General features: G+C 36.9%; 1 protein-coding gene across 5 annotated transcripts in view; it reads right to left on the bottom strand.

Annotated features, from left to right (window-relative positions):
• FCHSD2 (FCH and double SH3 domains 2) overlaps positions 1 to 18,205 on the bottom strand; it is a 301,322-nt gene that overhangs the window by 84,609 nt on the left and 198,508 nt on the right. The window lies entirely within an intron of this gene.

Below are 18,205 nucleotides of genomic sequence, written 5' to 3'. Positions count from 1 at the left end.
CAGTGCCTGAAACAGAGTAGACATGCAATCATTAATCTCCTCCACTTTTCCTCATCCACTGTTGGTAGGATTATAAATTAGCATACTCTTACTACAGAGCAGTCAGAGAAAAAAACACAATAGCAATGGTTAGAAAAAAGTGATTTAGAAATACACTTTTGAAGAAACACCAATGAAATAAATGTCTATAAAGAATTTTAAACATTCTTCTTTGTTTAAGCATTTAGAGTAGGATTCACTGAAATTGAAAGAAAAAAAAAAAGAAAACCGCCAAACATTTGAAAAATAATTAGGCTATGATATATATAATGACTGAAATATATGCACCAACAAAAACTATGGTAACTATACTGTTGCAAAAGTAGGTACAAAATAATTTTAGATTAAAAAAAAAGTAAAACAAATAGCATACATATTAGCAACAACTATGGGGAAAATACATCTATAATAATAGCAATAATCAAAAAAAGGTTCTGGAGTCCTGCCAATCAATGGAATTTTCTTAAAAATTGAGGTAAAATTTTCACAACAAAAAATTCACCACTTTAGCTATTTTAAAGTATACAATTCAGTGGCTTTTAGCACATTCGCAATGTTGTGTAAGCACCAGTACTATCTACGTCCAGCATATTTGCACTGCCCCCAAAAGAAATCCCACATCCATTAGGGGTGACTCCCATTTCTCCCTCGCCGCCCCCACCTCTGACAACCATTTCTACCTCTAAGGGGTTTGCCTAGACATTTCATATAAATGGAACCACATAACACGTGTCATTTTGTGCCTGCCTTTATCACCAGGCATAATGTTTTCAAGGTTCATCAATGTATTAATATTTCATTTCTTTTTATGACTGAATAATATTCTTTTATATGGATATACCACATTTAGTATCCATTCATTGGTTGATGGGCATTTGGGTTGTTTCCACTTTTTGGCTATTATGGATAATGCTGCTATGAACATTTATGTATAAGTTTTTATTTGAACACCTGTTTCCAATTCTCTGGGTATATGCCTACTAGTGGAACTGCTGAGTCCTATGATAATTCTATGTCTAACTATTTGAGGAACTGCCAAACTTTTCCACAGTGGCTGCACCATTTTACATCCCCATTAACAATGTATAAAGGTTCCAATTTCTCTACATCCTCATCAATGCTTGTTGTTTTCTGTTTGTTTTTTTTTAAATTATTCAAGCCATGCAAGCAGTATCTCCTTGTGGTTTTGACTTGCATTTCTCTAATGACTAATAATGTTGGGGATCTTTTCATGGGCTTACTGGCCATTTGTATGTTGTCCTTGGAAAAATGTCTACTCAAGTCCTTCGCTCGTTTTTAAATTGGGTTGTTTTGTCTTTTTGTTGTGGGGTTGTAAGAGTTATTCATATAATCAGATACATGTCTTTTATTAGATGTATGGCTTCCAAATATATTCTCTTATTTTGTGGGCTGTCTTTTCGCTTTCTCAATAGCGTCCTTTGATGCACAAAAAGTTCTTATTTTGATGAAGTCTAATTTAGCTATTTTTCTTTTGTTGCTTGTGTTCTGGTATCATATCCTCAATGGAGGTTTTACAGTAAATAAACTCTTTGTACATCTTATGTCTGGCTATTCCATTAAACTTTTACTATATCACTGATTTTTAAAAAATGCACACCTATCCCTGAAGCACTGAGTAATAAAGCTGCACATTCTATAGTGCTTACTCCACCAGATGGCACCATCAAGCACTTTAAATATAGGCAGTGCAAATGCCTTAAAATTCCTTTCCACGTAGTCATGTAACATCCCCAGGGAGACTGCTGGTACTGTCTGAATACGAATTCCTAACTTAAGACATGCTTTTCATGAACTTGTTAAAAAAGAAACATATAAATTCTTCTGATATGGCTTTGCCTTAGAAATGCTCTTGGTAGATGGTCTTAACCTCATGTTTGCAGGAAACAACTGGAGCATTTTTATTTAAACACAGCAAGTAGCAATATAGGCATCATGAGCTCCCAGCCTCTGAATTTTTGATTCAGTAGGCTGGGGTGGTGGTGGGGAGCTGAGAATTTACATTTTCTAACAACTTGCTGCTTGTCTGGGGACCATACTTGGAGAATCACTGGACTAAATGGTCATTTTAACTGATGAGGTTCAACATTTCCACAGACTTAGATCCTGGTGAGCCTGTAGAGGCAGAGTGGCTGGAGGCAGAGACGTCTACCATCCTGAATAGGGTCAACAGCCCCAGTACAGCAGTACAGCAGCTATTTCTAACAGAATAATGTCCTACATCATAATTAGAGGCAGCATTATGCAACACGGGAAAGAACTTGAGTTCTGAAGTTGGATGTGGGTTAGAATCCCAGCACTGTTACTTAGTTCATCATTTTGATGGCTTTCTCATTTGTAATTAGGTAAAGTGGGAATACAACATACTCCACAGGCACATTGTGAAAATTAACTAAAGCAAAGGAAGTGACACAATGTTAATCTCCTTTCTTGCCTTCTTCAAAAATCTTCAATGGATTGGCCACATATTGATAACTGTTAAAGCTGGGTAATGAATACATGGGGGTATTTATACTACTCTTTTTTATTACAGTGTATGTTGAGAATTTTCCATAAAAAAATAAAAAGAAAGCCTGGATATCAGATTAGGAAAAAAAGTGATGCCACAATTTTTTTTCAATGGTTCCCACTGTATATTTTGAAAAGTCAAAATTCTTTAGCTGGTATCTACGTTCCTTTACCATCTAGTCCCAAACTACCTCTCATTAGCACCATCTCTAATCATTGTTATCTGCATTGTACTCTACATCCCAACCAGACTGAGCCTTTTTAGAGAATGCCACTCACCTTCATGTTTCCAGTTAAGTTATTCTGTTGGTTTGGAACGTTCTTCCCCCCTTCTCTTCATTCAAATAGTAATAACTATAACTGACACAGGCAGCTAACATATACTAATGACATTTGACCTAGAGCTCTTGCTCTCCCTCTTTCTCTCTCCTCTCTCTCCCCCCCTCTCTCTCGAGAGTAGGTGATTGCTGGGATGGAAGCTGAGTCAAAAATAGCCAAATGGCTATAACTAAATGGCTAGTCTTCCTACCAAATAGAGAAAGTCTGTCTTCAGTAGAAGAGATTTATACCAATTCACAAGGAAAAGCAATGATGAGAAATTTGGCAGAGTGAAGATGGGAATGGGGAGGCAAAAGGGAAGGACAAGGAATGTCTTCAGATTGGGTGGTTTCTGAATAAGCACCCCCTTGTCCTTTCTGTGATTGGTTACCTGAGCCAACAAATTCCCACTTTGCTCACGCTACTTTGAATTAGGTCTTGTTGAGTTGAGTTTGTTATTTGCAATTAAGAGACTCCTCACTAAAGGGTTCTGAATGAGGGGCACCTGGGTGGCTCAGTTGGTTAAGTGTCTGACTTCAGCTCAGGTCATGACCTTGCGGTTCGTGGGTTTGAACTCCGCATCAGGCTCTGTGCTGACAGCTCAGAGCCTGGAGCCTGCTTCAGATTCTGTATCTCCCTCTCTCTCTCTCTCTGCCCCTTCCCTGCTCGCACCCTCTCAAAAATAAATAAACATTAAAAAAAATAAAGGGTTATGAATGATAACTAGCTTGTATTGGCTGTACTATCTAAATTATTTCTTTTGATTGTATTATAAGAAAAACTTTGATTCATCTAGGTAATTAATTGTAAGTAATAATAATTCAATAACTTGCTTTATATTCCTGGTTCTCTTCAATTAACCAGATCTAAAAGTCTGAGGTAGACAATTTTTTATTGCAAAGCTGAATCACAAATACATTCCAAAAGCTACATGTATTTCTCAGAAAATTTAAAGTAAGGTAAGAACTACTCAAATCTTTCAATAAAAGGTAAATGTGCCACAATTATAATATTTGACAAGGGCATGCACAGCGAAGATGCATCTGAGTCCTGTGTAAAATTTATTTTTTTTAAGTTTACTTATTTATTGGGGGGGGGGCAGAGAGAGATGGGAGGGGGAGGAGGGGGGGAGACAGAGGATCCGAAGTAGGCTCTGTGCTGATAGCAGAGAGCCTGATGTGGGGCTTGAACTCATGAACCATGAGATCATGACCTGAGCTGAAGCTGGATGCTTAAATGACTGAATGACCCAGGTGCCTGCCTTGTGTAGCGTTCAATGAGCAAGGCACAAGAATGTTCTAAGTATACTTGTTTGTTCATTTTCAAATGAGCAATTGTGCACAAACTTCAATTAATATAGAGACTTGTGTGAAGAGCCACAAATTTTGTAATCAATGGTAAACGAGAATTCACATATGTGCTCAGAAATGGCAGAAGTATTCTTTCAAGGTTTATACAAATATGAGTTAATCTGGCAGTATGAGCTCCTTGGTGGTCTCCACTATGCAAAAATTTGGTAGGTTAACTCATCCAAATATGTATTTGAAACGTAGTCAAACTTAAAAAATTATTTGATACAAACTGCTAGGGGAAGAAGTCTGTAATACCTGAAATGGGAAACCACAGGCCTTTGATCAGCCATATGTTTTAATAGTCTAGCAGTTTTTCAATTTGAAAAATTGAATTTGAATGTGTTTAAGCAGCCATGTTCTTTTCTCTTACCCATAGACCACACACTCCCTTACGTATTATTACCCCTGCCCTCTTTACTCATTGGATCAACCTGATCTTTAAAATCAGTTGAGTTTGAAATCAAAACTCGTAATAGTAAATACTCAAAATAGTAAGAAGGAAGGAAGGAAGGAAGGAAGGAAGGAAGGAAGGAAGGAAGGAAGGAAGGAAGGAAAGATAGAAAGAAAGAAAGAAAGAAAGAAAGAAAGAAAGAAAGAAAGAAAGAAAGAAAAAGAAAGAAAAGAAAGAAAGAAAGAAAGAAAGAAAGAAAGAACGAAAAGAGAAGAGAAAAAAGAAAATTGGGCTGTCTTAACAAATTCAGAAATTTAAAATACTAGGGTGTTCCACTGAACATTTATTTTCAGGAAAGTAGAAATTCTCTGGAACACGTTGGAAGAGGAAAATTATGCTGAATAAGGAGTTAGGAGAAAGAAAATGTGACATTTTTCTAAGCATTTGGTGCAATGTCCCCTACAGTGAGAACTTTAAACAGTGGCCTCCTTATTTGGATCCAGGAAGGGCACAGATTCCGTAGTCATATGGTTATGTTGAAATCTCTTTAGTTTCCTTAATACAGCCTAGGAAGGCAAACTCTTCTAAGAGCAATGGGCATTCTAAAATAGTCTTTGGGTAAAAGTCAAGGATATAAATATCAAGATGATGATAAATTTGAGCTCTCTTAAATCATAAAATTCTACAGTCCTCCTATGCTGATGGAAGAGAACAATGATTGCCTGCCTGCATTTGTTTCTTTCTGAGAAGACCTTACCTATACTTAACCAGGATGCAGAGAAAGTAGATTTTCACAAATTAAGAGAGATTAAAGAAGTCATGGGAATGAAAGGTACAGCACAGGGAATATAGTCAATGGTACTGTAATAGTGTTATAATGGTGACATATAGTAGCTACACTTGCAGTGAGCATGGCATTATAGAGTTGTCCAATTACTATGTCATACACCTGAAAATAATGTAACACTGTGTCAACTATGCTTTAATAAAAAAATTTTTTAAAGAGATCAAAGCACGTACTGAGTTGCATTTGTATCACTGTAAATATCTTAAGACATGACTGAATATGTCAATTGATATAAAGTAAAATTAGAAACACATCACCCAATTTTATACTTGTGGTTGTTTTGTTTAAAAGCATTGGGTTACTTCAGGTTCTGTGAAAGAGGAAACAAATAAGAAAGCTCCCCTCTGTGAATTATAAAACTCCAGGAAAGGAAAATTCAACACTGCTTCTCTATAAAGTCTGTGTTGTCCTCTCCCTCTCTCTTTTTTTAAGTTTATTTATTTTGAGAGAGAAAGAGAGTGTGCGTGAGCGTGAGAGCGCATACAAGTCAGGAAGGGGCAGAGAGAAAAACAGAAGGAATCCCAAGCAGGCTCTGCACCATCAGTGCAGGGACGGATGTGGGGCTCGAAATGATGAACTGTGAGATCATAACGTGAGCTGAGATCAAGAATATGCCCCTCTGTGTTGTCCTCTTGAGTTATTTACTAGCATGCATAATTGCTGGTGAGTGTGGTGAAACCATCTCAATATTTAGGTTGCAACCCTAAAGCAGTATGGTCCGATAGAAAGCTTTGAACCATATATGCTCGCATTCAAATCCAGGTCCACTGCTTATGAAAAATATTACTCTAAGCAAGTACTGAATCTTCCTTCTTTAAACTCCTGATCTGATGGAGTCAAAAAAGTATAGTATTTGTAAAAGATGATTATTAGAATAATAAAGCTTCACCATTTCTATGTTCTATCCAGGATTTTCATCTATTTCCCTTATAGGACCCATAGTGAGGGGTTTTTTTTGTGACAGACTTGGTTTTGAATCTTGATTCTATTATGTACTTAAGGCCTCAGTTTCCCCATTTATAAAACAAAGAATAATGTATCTTCTCATGAGATCTGTAAAATAGGCATTTTCAAGTGTACCACTCTAATTCAATGTTTCTTTTATTATGGTTTTTTGGGAATTATTTTCACAGTGGTTGCCCGGAGATTACAACTAACATCTTAATTTAAAGATAACTGGTTTGGATTAATGCAAACTTAATTTCAACGGTGTATCAACTTTGGTCCTACATAGCTCTATTGCTACCCTCCTCTGTGCTATTACTGCCATACAAATGTATCTTTAACACATTATAAGTCCATCAACATTTTATAATTTTGTTTGTTTATTTATTTATTTACATTTTAGAAAGAGAGAAAGCATATAAGCGGGGGAGGGGGCAGCGGGAGAGATGGAGAGGATCTCAAGCAGACTCCATGCTCAGGGCGGAGCCCCACGCAGGGCTCAATCTCACTACCCTGAAATCATGACCTGAGTCAAAATCAAGAGTCGGACACTCCACCGACGGAGCCACCCAGGTGCCCCATGTTCATGTCTTTTAAATCACACTTTAAATATTCCTTTCTCAGACTGGATAATCTCAATTGTCTCACCTTAAATTCATGGATTCTTTCTTTTGCCAGCTCAGATTTGCTGCTGAAGCCTTCTAGTGCATTCCTATTTTAGTTATTGTACTTTCCTACACCAGGATTTCTATTTGGCTCTTTTTTATAATTTCTCTTTGTTGATATTCTCTCTTTGGTGGGACATTATTCTCATACTTTAGTTCTTTGGCTTTATGGTTTCCTTTAGCTCTTTGTTAAAAATAGGTGATTTAAAATCTTTGTCTAGTAAGTCCAATGTATGTGCTTCTTTAGGGTCAATTTCTATTGACTCCTTTTAGTCCTCTGGAAGGGCTATACACTCCTGTTTCTTTGCATATGTCATAATCTTTTAAGAACTTTCCATTTAAAATAATGTAATGTGGGGGCGCCTGAGTAGCTCAGCTGGTTGAGCGTCTGACTTTGGCTCATGGCTTGTGAGTTCGAACTCCACGTTGGGCTCTGTGCTGACAGCTCACAGCCTGGAGCCCACTTCAGATATTCTCTCTCTCTCTCTCTCTCTCTCTCTCTCTCTCTCTGCCTCTCCCCTGCTTGTGTTCTGTCTCCCTCTCTCTTTCTCAAAAATAAACATTAAAAAAATGTTTTTAAATAATGTAATGTGGTACTTCAGGAAATCAGATTCCTCTTTCTCTCCCCAAGATTTATTGTTGCTGTTGCTATTTATTTAGTGACTATGTTTTTACCTCAGAGCTCCAGGGAATCCAGAATTTTCCAAGAAGCTTCAGAGACTCCACAAATACTTGATTGAGAAGTTTTAATAAGCATGGTTTTGACCATTTTTTAATATATACAAACTGATTTTAGTCTGTCAGCCATCCATTATTTTCCATCTCACTCTACTGCTAACCATAATCTTCATTTCTAACAAATCCATCAGAATCAGCACTCAAGTAAAATGTGATAAAGGGGAGTGACATGCCCAGATGATCTTAAGGCAGGTATATGTCAAAACATTCAAGCCAAAATCTACTGGCTTGAGTATAGTGCTTTCAGAAATCTCTTGCCTGTGTTCCAATTTCAGTAGCCCCAAATCTCTTTTGTTCCTCACATATACAGAGCATAGATAAAACTAATCAGAGTAGTTTTTCTTAAAGTGGAAGCTAAGGATATAATCACATAATCTTTGCAGTTCATAAATTCATTGTAGCAATTTAAATTTTTTTGTTTTCATCTAAATAATTTTTAAATGATATAATTTAATCCAGGACAATATGGAAGATCAACCTTTTACTGGGGAATTGCCGTGGGATCTCTGTGCCCACGCTTATGTTTATGATCAATGTGTCAAGTTGTTTTAATCCAATGGTCCTAGGTTAATGAAAAGAGCTCTTGTACTTGAAATGACCTTGAACTTAAAATGTAAATGACATATTTGCAAGATGTGGAGATAAAATGACATCTGTGAACACTTTACTAACAAAACAAAAAGGGTGATGAGGAAGAGTCATTATAGGCATACGGAAGAACAGGCACGGATTTTCAAAACAGCTTAGAGACAGCATCATAATTCATATCTCAAGTAGCAATTTATGTTCCACTAATCTTTATCAGCTATCATATTTAATTATTTAATCAATTTGAATTTGACTGATTTATAGACTTGTTTGCATTTAAATGGTATTTTTTGTTGTTGTTTTATACTTATATAAAAACTATAAACAAAAGTTTTTAAGCTGGAGGCAAGGAGAGCTAGAGGGCCAAAAGGCCTGATGGAGGAAGCCGAAAGACTTCTGGAAGAAACTATAATAGACGTTCAGCTCTCTAGGTATATAAACTAGGGAATTGTAGGTATCAGATAGCAAATATGACTGCTGCAAACCTAAGAATTTTTGGCATTCCAAATTAAATCTAGAATTTTCCCATATTGATCTTTTGGCTGTTATTTCAGTGGCATCTTTTATGTGTACTTTTGACATGAAAGTACTGAAATGCCAGAAAATAGTTAGCATGGAGAATATAAAGCTTTAATTTTAGTTCAGGAGGCAATATCCCTAATGCAAGCAATATGAAAGTTCCTTGCATTGAAATTTTGGGGAAGAGTTGATACACATTTTTTTTGGATATATGGGACCATTAATGGAAAGGAAATAGTATGATGGTTTAGATGTTTCCTTTGGTCTCCTCCTAACTACAACTGATGGTTGTAGTGAACATGGTCTGATCATTACAGCCCCATGACAGCCTCTGACTGAAACAATCTTAGGTGTATGGTATACTCAAACGTGACAGCTACATTTCTTTTCTTTTTCTTTTTTTCTTTTTTAATGTTTATTTACTTGAGAGAGAGAGAAAAAGAGAGAGAGAGAGAGCAGGGGAGGGGCAGAGAGAGACACACACACAGAATCCGAAGCAGGCTCCAGGCTCTGAGCTGTCAGCACAGAGCCCGATATGGGGCTTGAACTCACATACCGTGAGATCATGACCTGAGCTGAAGTCGGACGCTCAACCGACTGAGCCACCCAGGTGCCCCAACAGCTACATTTCTTTGCACCTGAATTTTCTATGCAATATGGAATACTATGACAAAAAGGAACTTGTTATAAACATAATAACAAAGTGATTATTCAACAGTTCAATTCTATAAAAATTTATTGATAACCTACTCTGTGCCAAAAACTATGCCAAGGGTTGAGTCTGTTTAAAGTTTTGGTTTTTTTTTTTAAAAGTTTATTTATTTATTTTGAAAGGAGGGGGGCAGAGATAGAGAGGAAGAGAGAGAGAATCCCAAGCAGGCTCCACACTGTCAGTGCAGAGCCTGATGTGGGGGCTTGAACTCATGAACTGTAAGATCATGACCTGAGCCAAAATCAAGAGTCAGACGCTTACCTGACTGAGCCACCCAGGTGCCCCAAGGGTTGAGTCTGTTTATATGTGGTGTATTTGAACCATGAAGAATTTGGCCAAGTGTTAGGCATGAATATGTAATAGATAATTTTATTTATACAAGGTGGCAGAAAAGAATGACCTCAACAAATGTGGAAGTTTAAGGAAGATTTTCTGGAGGAAATGATGCTCATAGTATCATGTAGTGGAAAGTCCTGAAGAATAACATTTGCCACAGTTTTTATTAAGAGAACAGTTCAGTTCTTAACTACTAAAATCAGTATTTATCAAAGCTTGCTTAAGACCAATTAATCATTGGTGCCCCTGGGTGGCTCAGTTGGTTAAGCATCAAACTTTGGCGCAGGTCATGATCTTGCGGTCCATGAGTTTGAGACCCACATTGGGTTCTCTGCTGACAGCTCAGAGCCTGGAACCTGCTTCGGATTCTGTGTCTCTGTCTCTCTGCCCCTCCCCTGCTCGCATTCTCTCTCTCTCTCTCTCTCTCAAAAATAAATAAGTGTTAAAAAACAAACTTTAAAGACTAATTCATCATTTTGATCACTGGGGTGCCTGGGTGGCTCAGTCGGTTAAGTGTCCAACTTTAGCTCAGGTCATGATCTTGCGGTTTGTGAGTTCAAGCCTTATGTCAAGCTCTGTGCTGACAGCTCGGAGCCTGGAGCCTGTTTCAGATTCTGTGTCTCCCTCTCTCTCTGCCCTTTCCCTGTTCATGCTCTGTCTCTCTCTCAAAAATAAACAAAAAATAAAACATTAGAAAAAAAGACTAATTCATCATTTTGATTATTTGTTTTCCTAATTAGTCAATTCGGGTTCTAAAAAGATCTTGAATTGTACTTTTTTGGGGTGTTGCACTTTAAAGCAGATTTAAGATTACAAATACTTTCCTTTTATCTTTTTTTTTTTTTTTAACATTTATTTATTTTTGAGACAGAGAGAGACAGAGCATGAACGGGGGAGGGTCAGAGAGAGGGAGACACAGAATCCGAAACAGGCTCCAGGCTCTGAGCTGTCAGCAAAGATCCCGACGCGGGGCTCGAACTCACAGACCGCGAGATCATGACCTGAGCCGAAGTCAGTCGCTTAACTGACTGAGCCATCCAGGCGCCCCACAAATACTTTCTTTAAAAAAAATTTTTTTTAAATGTTTACTTATTTTTGAAGGAGAGAGAGACAGACAGGGTGAAGCGGGGGAGTGCCAGAGAGAGAGGAAGACACAGAGAGAAGCTCCAGGCTCCAAGCTGTCAGCACAGAGCCCGATGCGGGGCTTGAATTCATGAACCATGAGATCACAACCTGAGCTGAAGTTGGACATTTACCCAACTGAGCCACCCAGGTGCCCCAAGATTATAAATACTTTCTAAAAATATAATAAGGATAAGAGTCACAGAAGTTTGGTCTTTATATGTATGTAATGAAAGTGGCCTTTGAACTAAACATGTAAAGCAGGATATTTTCAAATTTTAATATAGTAGCCAAATTGTACTTTTGGGGGTATGTAGTTATTCAGGACATCAAAGCTTTCAAGTACAGAGTCTATGAAAAAAGAATTTGGCTTTCTTATTATAAACACTCACATGTCCATTCTTAATTCAATTCCAGCAACAACCTCTGCTGTGCTCAGCACTATTTGAATCACAGAAAAAAAAACATTAACTGAGGACATTCAGGAAGAAAGCAAGGAAGATCAAGAAAGACAGGATCCATTTCTCAGCAGCAGTGACAATAATTCGTCTTCTATAAATAAAAAACGTTGAAAAAAAAATTAAAAAAAAATAATTCGTCTTCTAAAAAAGTTACAACTAAACATATCCCCCCGCGTTTTAGTAAGACTGTAGTTGTAACACATTGTGCCTCAAATACCTGAGTAATGGATTCAAAATTATAAAAGAAAATATTAACTTTCTACTTTCTTATTCCAAAGTTTAATGTTACCTACAATTATAACTTAGTTTTCTTTAAAGAGTTGTGGAGGTTTACTCAGATTTTAAAAGCTGCCTATTTCGGGGCGCCTGGGTGGCGCAGTCGGTTAAGCGTCCGACTTCAGCCAGGTCACGATCTCGCAGTCCGTGAGTTCGAGCCCCGCGTCAGGCTCTGGGCTGATGGCTCGGAGCCTGGAGCCTGTTTCCGATTCTGTGTCTCCCTCTCTCTCTGCCCCTCCCCCGTTCATGCTCTGTCTCTCTCTGTCCCCAAAATAAATTAAAAAATGTTGAAAAAAAATTAAAAAAAAAAAAAAAAAAAAAAAAAAAGCTGCCTATTTGGTGCAAACATTCCAGCTTCTGTTAGATTTTGATCTCTTAGAGAAAACTCCTCGCCTTCTAGGCATCTATAACAATGGTGGGTGACTTTCTGTAAACAAGCAGTAAAGTTCCAGGGAGCTTCTTCGTATCTGTGGATTAGACAGTCTCCAATGGCAAGAGCCCCCTGTGTTTTGTGCACCAGTGCTATACTCTCTATGTAGAAAGCACAAAGACACGCTGAAAAGGCATTTATAGCCTAACACAGATGATTCCTGGCTCTAATTTAAAGAGGGAGGACAAATACATTTTAGCCCTAAGTGGGAATCAGATTATTTATCATCCTTACCCTTTTAAACTTGTCACTACAAACATTTTAGGGACTGAAGGTCTCACAACAATATTTAAGTGAAATGAGACTTTGTCGCATGTGTGTGTTCATTCTACGCTGCTCACAAATGCACCACATTTTTGATACTAAAAGGCCTTTTATAAAGCATGTTAGTATTTCAGGTGATACGAACAAAACTGACCACACACATGTATGTCTCCAAAATGCAGTTTCCAAATATCATTTTAATATTAAAGGAAATAACATATGGAATAATATTAGCACGATGTGTGGCAAGTAATAAATAATGAATGAAGTTACTTTTATATTTTTATTCTCCTTCAAGAGAACAGAGGCCATGTGGATCTTGTTCTCTATTGTGCCTCCAGTAAATGGTACACAGAAAGCACCTAGAAAATATCTGTTAAATTATAAATGAATGAATGGTCTGAAATAAAAATGTCTGCTAACAGTACTGTATCTCCAATGTCTAAAATAGCATCTCATAGGATATAGAACATAATAAATTACATTGGATATCAGTTTGCTTCGTACAAAATATAGGCTGCAACTCTGTTAATGTGTCATTACTATCTTCAGCAGTGATTGTCTTGGTCTTTTAATCATCCACCCTTTACTTCAATTTGTTTTTTTCTTTTTTTTAATGTTTGTATATTTATTTTGAGGGAGAGAGAGTGCAAGCATGCTATTGGGGGAGAGAGGCAGAGAGACAAGAAGAGGGAATCCAAAGCAGGCTCATGCTCAGTGCAGAGCCCTATGTGGGGCTTGATCCCATGACTGTGAGATCTCGACCCAAGCTGAAATCAAGAGCTGGATACTTAACCAACTGAGCCACCCAGCCACCCCAAATTGTTTTTTATTTTTTTAAATGCTTATTTATTTTGAGAGAAAGAGACAGCAAGAGTGAGGGGGGGCAGAAAGAGAGGAGAGAGAGAATCCTATGTAGGCTCCACACCAGGGTCAATCTCACCAACTGTGAGATCATGATCTGAGCTGAAATCAAGAGCCAGATGCTTAATCAACTGAGCCAACCAGGCGTCCCTTTTCGTCAATTTGTAACTGGCAAGAAAAGTGGTTTAAATAATACAAATGAAAATGTTCAATTTATTAGCAAGCAAAAAATTAAAATATTTAATTACGAATATTATATAATTATCCAAATTGTTGCTCATACAGGTATATTTAGTTAGTTATAAAATACAATTTTGGGGTGCCCTGGTGGCTCAGCTGGTTGAGTATCCAACTTTAAAAAAAAATTTTTTTTTAATGTTTATCTTTGAGACAGAGACAGAGTGTGAGCGGCGGGAGGAGCAGAGACACACACACACACACACACACACACACACACACACACACACACACACAGAATCTGAAGCAGGCCCCAGGCTCTGACCTGTCAGCAAAGAGCCTGATGTGGGGCCCAAACCCACAAACCATGAGATCACGACCTGAGCCAAACTCGGATGCTTAACCGACTTAGCCACCTGGGCACTCAGCATCCAACTCTTGATTTTGGCTCAGGTCATGATCTCACGGTTCATGGGATCAAGCCCTACTGAATGTCTTACCTGCTCTATTATCTGTTTTTTCAGATGTGAGCTGCTGAGCATGGAGCCTACATGGGATTCTCTCTCTCCCTCTGCCCGTCCCCCACTCACACATGGTCTCTCTCAAAATAAATAAAATTAAAAAACATTAAAAAATATAGTTTTGATAAGGGTACAAGAAAATAGGTACTTTCATACACTACTTTCAGGAGCATAAAATGATATCTTTCTGGAAGATAATCAGTGTATACGGGAAGTATTAATACATCTTTGGTTTTGACCAGGGAATGAAGCTGTAAGAAGGTATCTTAAGGAAGTTATCAAAGAGGTTTTCTCTTGGTTTCGGTTCAGGTCATGATCTCAAGGTTAGTGAGTTTGAGCCCTACATCAGGCTCTGTGCTGACACTCTCTCCCTTTCTCTCTACCCCTCCCCTGCTTGAGTGTGCTATCTCTCTCAAAATAAATAAACTTTAGGGAAAAAAAAGAGGTGTACAAATATTTGTATAAAAGAATCTTTACTACAGATTTATAAAAGCAGACCAAAGGGGACAAGAAAATTTATGGCATTTTAATTAAATATTATGTGGTCATGAAAATCACATCTTCAAGTAATAAAGACAGGAATAGTTCACAATGTATTTTACGTGAGAAAAAAAAGCACTAACGTGAACAAAATAATACTAAGTCTGATGCATGTATATATAATACATGCATAGAAAAGATTAGAAAATTATGCTAAAATGACATTAAGAGTAATTTACTGCTGCATAATAGATGTTAATTTTAATTTTAATTTTGTATTTGGGTTTCTTGGTACTGTGAAAATCTTCTTTTGGTAATCTGGTAATCAAACAGAACATTTATCTTTCTTAAAGTTAAAGAAAAAGGGCTCTACTACAACTATGCCATAGAACACTATACTCACATTTACATTCATAAACAATTACAAAGCAACTATGCTTATGATCTGAAAAATGATTTGAAATTACTGCCAGCTTTTGGTATAACTTTGAACACTCCTGTTAGAAATCCAGATAATACTACAAACCTATTAAAAACTCACGGCAAGGGGCGCCTGGATGGCTCAGTCAGTTGAGCATCTGACTCTTAGGATTCTCTTTTTCCCTCTCTCTCTGCCCTTCCCCCACCCACGCTCATGCACTCCCTCCTTTCTCTCTCTTGAAAATAAACAAACATTATTAAAAAAAAACTCATGGCTAAAAAATATAAAGTTGTAGGGGCACCTGGGTGGCTCAGTTGGTTAAGCGTCCAACTTTGGCTCAGGTCATGATCTCACAGCTTTTGAGTTCAAGCCCCGCATCGGGCTCTGTGCTGACAGCTCAGAGCCTGGAGCCTGCTTTGGATTCTGTGTCTCCCTCTCTCTCAAAAATAAATAAACATTAAATAGACATAGATATATAGATATAGATACAGATATAGATATAGATAGATAAACTTGTAGTTAAAAGTTTATAAAGTTCCTGCTACATTATTTGTTATGTTTTTAAAATAAATCAATCATTAAAATATCTGTCACAACATCTCTATTACTCGGATTTCACTGAATTTATTTTTAAAAGAGTATATATTTATAAAGTTAATAGAAAAATTTCACTTAGAAAATGATGTTTAATCTTAAGCCATTAAGTTAAAACAGATGAGCTATAAGAATTTAGGTTGGGCTTTAATTTTTAAGTGCATAATAGGAATACCAAGGTAAAGCTATTAGTAGGTTACACAAGAACAAATACATTTTATTTATGATCCATTTAACCAGTTAATACAGTGTTAACATTTTTCATGTCATTAAATCATCTTCTACAATGTAAGTTAAGATGAATTATAGTAGTGCCTGGATGGCTCAGTTGATTAAGTGCCCGACTTCAGCTCAGGTCATGATCTCAAGGTTTGTGAGTTCGAGCCCCACATCGGGCTCTGTGCTGACAGCTCAGAGCCTGGAGCCTGCTTCAGATTCTGTGTCTCCCTCTCTCTCTCTCTGTCCCTCCCCTGCTCACGCTCTGTCTCTCTCCAAAAATAAGTAAATGTTAAAAAAATTTTGTTTTAAATGAATTATAGTACATGACATCATTTAGATGTATCACAAATTACTATTTATTATCAAATATTTAAATTATTTCAAATTATTGAATGTTTTATTTTATATTTAATTTTTTTAAATGTTTATTTTTGAGAGAGAGAGAGAGAGAGAGAGGCAGAGAGAGAGGGAGACACAGAATCCGAAGCAGGCTCCAGGCTCTGAGCTATCAGCACAGATCCCGACATGGGTCTCGAACCCACTGACCACAAGATCATGACCTGAGCTGAAGTCAGATGCTTAACCGACTGAACCACCCAGGTGCCCCTATTTTTATTTTTTAATTTTATTTATTTATTCTGAGAAAGAGAGCAAACGGGGAAGGGACAGAGAGAATCCCAAGCAGGCTCTGCATTGACAATGTATAGCCAATGTGGGGCTTGAACTCACAAACCCATGAAATCATGACCTGAGATGAGATCAAGAGTCGGACACTTAACCAACTTGAGCCACCCAGGTGCCCCTGAATGTTTTATTTTTAAATATTTTAGTTGCTTTTAATTTTTTTTATCTCTGTACTCATCTCTGTACTCAAATATTTTCATAGATGTCTACTTACAATAAATTCCTAGGATATAAATGCTAAAGCTAAAGAAGGAAAATTCTAAGAGTTTTGTACTTTTAGCTCTTACATTTAAGCCTTTAATTCACTTTGAATTAATTTTTATACTCTTTTGTATGTGGATATTGTTGTCTCAGCACCATTTGTTGAAAGACTATTCTTTTTCACAGAATGGTCTTGATATCTTTGTCAAAACTCAAATGACTATAGATGAATCGTCACTAGTCTTTTATATTTCTCTTTTTTCCAGCCTTATCGAAAAATAACTGACATATAACACTGTGTAAGTTTAAGGTACAATTTGTTGGTTTGATATATTTATATATTGCAAAATATGTGACGAGATCACATCCAACTTAACCAACTGAGCCATCCAGGTGCCCAACCATCTCCTTTTTTTGTGGTGAGAACATTTAAGATCTATTCTCTTAGCAACTTTCAAGTCTATAATATAGTACTATGAGCTATCATCACCACGCTGTATGTTAGATCCCCAGAACTTATCTTATAACTGGAAGTTTTTACCTTTTGACTAGTACCTCCCTTTTCTCCCATTTCCCCAGCCCACGGTAACCACCACTATACTGTTTCTATGAGTTTGGTTTTTTAAGACTCCACATATAAGTGATATCATACAGTATTTGTCTTTGTGTGACTTATTTCCCTTAGCATAATGCTCTCAAGGTTCATCCAGGTTGTTGCAAATGGTAGGATTTCCTTCTTTTTCATGGCTGAACATTTTATTGTATGTATATAAAGAAGATGTGGTATATGTGCGTGTGTGTGTGTGTGTATGTGTATATATACACATACACACACCCATATATATATATATATATATATATATATATAATATATATAATTATATTATATATAATTATATTTTATATATATATATATATATATATATATATATATATATATATATATATATATACATACTTAGGTTGTTTCCATATCTTGGCTACTGGGAATAATGCTGCAGTGAACATGGGGGTGCAGATAGCTCTTTGAGACTCTGTTTTCATTTCCTTTGGATAATATACTCAGAAATGGTATTTCTGGATCAAACATGTCTCTATTTTTAATTTTTGGGGGAGCCTCCATACGGTTTTTCCATAGTGGCTGTACCAAGTTACATTCCTACCAATAGTTCACAAGCGCTCCCTTTCTCCATATCCTCACCAACACTAATCTCTTGTCTTTTTCATGATAGCCATTCTAATTGGTATGAGGTGATATCTTACTGTGATTTTGATTTGCATTTCCATGATTAGTGATGTCAGCACCTTGTCATGTATCTGTTGGCTATTTGTATGTCTTCTTTGGAAAAAAAAGTCTATTTAGTTCATCTGTCCATTTTTAAATTGGGTTATTTTCTTGTTATTGAATTGTAGGAGTTCTATACATATTTTGGATATTAATCCCTTATCAGATACATGATTTGAAAATATTTTCTGTCATTCATTCTATAGATTGCTGTCTCATTTTGTGTGTTT

Source organism: Neofelis nebulosa, chromosome 10 (assembly GCF_028018385.1).
Source record: "Neofelis nebulosa isolate mNeoNeb1 chromosome 10, mNeoNeb1.pri, whole genome shotgun sequence".
In the NCBI taxonomy this organism is placed as follows: Eukaryota; Metazoa; Chordata; class Mammalia; order Carnivora; family Felidae; genus Neofelis; species Neofelis nebulosa.
Note: the sequence above shows the minus strand (reverse complement) of the source record. Positions and strands in the feature narration are given on the sequence as shown.